General features: G+C 47.6%; 1 protein-coding gene across 3 annotated transcripts in view; it reads left to right on the top strand.

Annotated features, from left to right (window-relative positions):
* ccdc69 (coiled-coil domain containing 69) overlaps positions 1-2,664 on the top strand; it is a 27,942-nt gene extending 25,278 nt beyond the window's left edge. For 2 of the 3 annotated variants that reach the window (XM_086222387.1, XM_086222386.1), the window contains exon 9: positions 1-2,662. This exon is cut by the window's left edge and continues 233 nt beyond it. The gene's annotated coding sequence lies outside the window, so the exon portion shown is untranslated. The other variant, XM_086222385.1, reaches the window with a different exon arrangement.
* Positions 2,665-5,000: the final 2,336 nt, after the last annotated feature.

Raw genomic sequence — 5,000 nt, 5'->3', positions numbered from 1 at the left:
ACCGGACCGGAACCGCCAGCCCGTTAGAGACACGCAGGCATCTTTGTTCAGAGGCAGGATCCCATCTGTGGATGAACCGGAACCTCACGTGATGCAGCCGACAGCGTCGCCACACAAACGATTCTCAGAAACCTGCGAGTCCAAACGATGTCGACCTCAGAACATCCCGATTCAGACGGCTGCTGGGTCGGTTCCTGACCTCTGGTCCATCAGCTTCTGTTTCTGGACTAAAATGAAACATTTGTTGCTCCACGACAGCGAAACAGAGGTTCGTCTCATTAAAACTCAAGAAATCTGATCCAGGACCAGATGATCTGTTCGCTAATAAAGAATCCTCCATTGCAGAAATTAGATTTCTTGCTAAATTTAATGAAGACAAACTTCTTCGCCAATTCCCTATCTTTGCTTTAACTTGCTAACGTGCTAATGAGCGTTTCCAGTCAGCTAGAAACACGCAGAAATCATCAAAAATCTCAACAGTCGATCGTAGTTCTTCTTCTAAATTTGTCCAAATTGCGTCAGTGAGCAAGAGATTTGAAAATGAGCAAGAAGTTATTTTTAATGTTTTTAAATTCAAAACTGTGAGAAAATTCTGAAAAAATCTGCTGTCAGATTTCTTGTACGCAACAAATGTGAAATTGAACAGGTGCTCACCCTCCGTGAGCCCCGGCGCGAGCAGAGCCTGGACGTCAGAACGGCGACTGCACCGACCGGGTTTGCTATTTGTTCAATAATTGAGAGGCGAGGTTGTGACGTCACTTCCTCCGTGGCTGGTTTCTGTAATGGGTCATCAGGCGGTGTCTGCTTGGATGATGGCGGCCGTCTTGATGTGACGGACAGAAGCAGACACACGTGGACGTTACCGGCTGAGAGCCGGTGACGGGAGCTTGTTTCTTCCATCAAATTCCTTCTTGACATCCTGATGACAAACTGGAACCAAACCCAGACTGAAGCAGGTTCAAACCAACCAGCCGTGATTCCTGGGACACGCGTGATGCCAAACGACTCGTCAGCTTCTCCTGACAGTCCTCTGACCCTCTGAAGTGTCTCTGATGTCAGCGGCTCTAACAGCTTCTGGGGCCTTCACAGGTTTCAGAGGCGCAACAGCAGCTGATTGCTGAGCTTCAGTTTGAGTCGGTCAGAGATTCTGAGCGGTTCTGTTCCCTTAGCAGCAGCATCAAGGTAACTGTTCCATGCTAGCTGGAACATGCTAACCTGCTACAATGGAGTTTGCTAACTCAGGACAGTCACAGAGACAACTTGGAGACTGACGTGGAAACGGATTGACTGAACATGGACACTCCACCGGCATTCCTGTATGACATCAACATAGAATATGTTTGCTAGTTTGGATGCTAAGTGTACTACAAGCTAAGGTGGTATTTGTATTGTTGATGTTGACTGAAGTATTTCATTCATCAGAACTGTGTAAAACTACAGAACACAGCACTGCTGACATGTTAGCTCCCGCCACTTTGGATGTTCTCTTCCTAAAATACGTCACCGCCATCAAGACATTTGCAAATCAAGGTGTAAATGTATGTTACCATGACGACTCTCCAGAGGCTGATTTTAGTCCAGATTCAGTTCTCTTTAGCAGCAGTGTCTGGCGCGGTAGTGAGGTTAGCATGCTAACATTCTAGGTACTTGGCATGCCCATTGTTGCCATGGCAACACTCAATACTCATAACTGTTTTTAGCACAAATTGTAGCTCCGGTTCCTGGCTGATGGTTTCTTCACCTCAGCGAGCGAATCCACGGAATCTTTTGAAATTTCGAGAAACGCTGCGCTACGGAACCCGACTGACCCGGTCTCAGTTGTGGCTCAGTATTTTACTGCAAATGTTTTCTTTTAAAAAGACTTGAATGTATTTTTGAAACACGTTCCTCAGTTTGAATCTTTGTTTGTTTGTGCTGAAGGTGACAGCGGTTTAATGAAGCGTGGCGTTGGTCGCGTCCCCTCTCCTGACGAGGCAGGCTTCCTCTGCCTCTGCTCGCTGTCCCATGGTGCCTTGCTTGTTTCTGGCTGGCCTGAATAAAAAAGTGGCAATAAGCTGATGGAACTTGAGCGTCGCTGATTGGTGGGAGATGCCAACGTTCACTGACGGCGACTTTTGTGTCAGTGACTCAAAAGTCAACCTTCACAGATTTTGTCTCCAGCAAGTTTGTGGGCAGAAGTGTTTGCTGACTGTGTGACTGCTCGTTTATCTAAAATTAATCATTAATGTAAGATAAATAAAAAATGATGGCATGAGACCAGCAAGAACTTCTATTCATGTACTGCTAACGAGCCTCGTCAGCGCCAACGGAGAATTGGACTTGTGATGCAACATAGACGAAGAAATGTTCTACATGGAACCCTGGAGAACCTGGGATTTAACCAGTGCACCACTGCGTCTGTTTCCTTGGGAAATGTTGGAGTGACTGGGATACGTAAACGTGTAGCAACGACACCTCGGCCACGCTCAGCGGATGTGAGCTTGTCGAACTGAGATGGCGAGTTAGCAGCCGATTGTGATGGAGTTTGTGTTGAAGAATCAACTGAAATGTTGCTGAGGTCAAAAGTGGCCCTGGAGACAGGATGCGTGTCATAATCGTGTGGCGGCTCTGCACCTCGGTTCGGTTCAGATCGCCATCATCATTTCACTGACTTCCTATTAAAATGTGAACAACACACAGATTCTGTCCAATATTTTGTATTAGCATGCAACTTCTGTTAAAACCCAACGTTTAGAGCCTCCGAACGCCTGAGGGTGATGGTGGATTAGTTTGAAAAAACGTGGTGAGCACCGTGCAGCATCCAGGCTGAGCTCAGAGGTGGAGGGCAGAGATCGAGTGTCTCTGTCCCACAGTCAACAGGCCTGCAGCCGCTCCCTGCCCTGCGCTCAGGCAGCCATCTTGATGTGAAGTGAATCTTGAGCTGGATCCATCTGGCGTGGAGCTGCTCTCCACATCAGAGTTTCAGTGTTCCTTGTTTCATCTTGTTTTTCGTGGAAAATTGCTGTTCCTTGGAAGGAGGTGGATAAGAGGTTCCAGGCTGGTGAGTCATCAAAGAGACGTGCATTATCTGCTTATCAGCCCCTGTACCTGGCCTCACCTGTTACTGAGAACCGCTGAGTCAGCAGAGAGAGACAGGAGAGGAGTTAAGACCATCAACAAACAACTAACCACAACAACAACAGCTACCAATGATAACATCTACCAGCGGCTGAGCATTAAAGTACTAGTACTGGTGCTGCCAACATGCTGATGTTACTGTAGTACTACTAGTACCAGTACCACTAGTTGGAGGAGGTGTCAGCCTGAGGCTCTGTAGGTCTGCAGCCTTCTCCTTCAGCAGCATCAGTCAGGGTTCTGGGAAGTGTACTCGTACTAGTAGTGGTAGTACTACTAGTGCCAGTACTGCTAGTGGTAGTACTACTTGTACCAGTACTTCTAGTGATAGTACGGTACTACTAGTACCAGTACAGCTAGTGGTAGGAGGTGTCAGCCTGAGGCTCTGCAGGTCTGCAGCCTCCTCCTTCAGCAGCATCGGTCAGGGGTCTGGGAAGTGTACTGGTACGACTAGTGGCTGTACTACTAGTATCAGTACTACTAGTGGTTGAACTACTAGTATCAGTACTACTACTGGTTGTACTACTAGTACCAGTACTGCTAGTGGTAGGAGGTGTCAGCCTGAGGCTCTGCAGGTCTGCAGCCTCCTCCTTCAGCAGCATCAGTCAGGGGTCTGGGAAGTGTACTAGTACGACTAGTATCAGTACTACTAGTGGATGTACTACTAGTACCAGTACTACTAGTGGGAGGAGGTGTCAGCCTGAGGCTCTGCAGGTCTGCAGCCTCCTCCTCCAGCAGCATCAGTCAGGGGTCTGGACAGTGAAAAGCACCAGGACTCAGAGGAAGAAGTCCAATCAGTGACCTGCAGCTGTGAGACAGGAAGGAGGACAGGAGGAGGGAGGAGCCCAGTGCATCATGGGAGATCCCCACCAGCCTACAGCAGCAGACTTGGGGGATGGGGCTAGCCAGGTTGACCGTAACTTGTGGGCGGAGCATGCACACAGACACAGGTGCTTCTTGTGATGCGTTGACATTAAATCTAAACAACTCATTGCATCAGAAGACCATCGAGTAAGCCCCGCCCACATCAACATGACCACTGTCCTTCTTTCACAGGTTGTGTGTTACTGGAAACATTAGGGGCTGACATATTTGTGCACAAACACTCAAAATTGATTTTTTCATCTTGTGGAGGCAGGTGTTCTCCTTCTGCCCTTCACGCTGACTCCCAGGACGTTCATGTCCCCTGGGTTGTCCAGCAGTGAGCCCACGGGCCTGTGCTCCTGTTAATGTTTTATGAGACAATGTAGCTGAATTTACTGACCTTATCTGGAGGTGCGGTGAAACATTACTGGGGCGGACCTGCTGTTTACGACACAGTTACTAACCCTGTGATTGAGACGCTTCATGGACTCATGAGTCAAGCAGAGGGGCACAGAGGACATTTGGATCTTAGTCCGTCTGGAAAGTAAACTGACATATACTTTTCAGGCGGTGCAGAGCGAGATAAGCTTCCTGCAAACATTAACTTTTGATCTTTCAACTTTTTTATCTTAGCTTTTGTATCTTTTTGTTGTAGAAACCTTTGTTGAGATAAAGAGGTTTATGCTTATGATCAAAGTAAAGACCGGCGGGGGGGGGGGGGGTTGGATGAGTCTTAACCTGGCAGTCAGGCCTCTTTTACTCCAGTAAAAGGGTTCTTATCAGTGGTTGGCAGGGCATTGGCACCGATAAGCAGGAACTCATAACTGACGGGAGCCAATACCTTGATAGATTAAAGTCAAGACTGATAGACCGACGTGTTTAGTTTGGAGAACCATACGGAATTCTCTTCATAGAAGTTTCATTGGCTTATAAAATACAAATCCAGTTCTGGTTCTCAAATATTGGGAATGAACAAGAACACGATGATATCATCGTACCGTCGACATGGCTTTTTGTTCATA

The sequence above is a fragment of the Aulostomus chinensis genome, chromosome 13, assembly GCF_037954235.1.
Source record: "Aulostomus chinensis isolate RoL2024-O1b breed Wild chromosome 13, RoL_Achi_v1.0, whole genome shotgun sequence".
Lineage (NCBI taxonomy): Eukaryota > Metazoa > Chordata > Actinopteri > Syngnathiformes > Aulostomidae > Aulostomus > Aulostomus chinensis.
The sequence above is the reverse complement of the archived record's forward strand: the minus strand, read 5'-3'. Positions and strand labels throughout refer to the sequence as shown.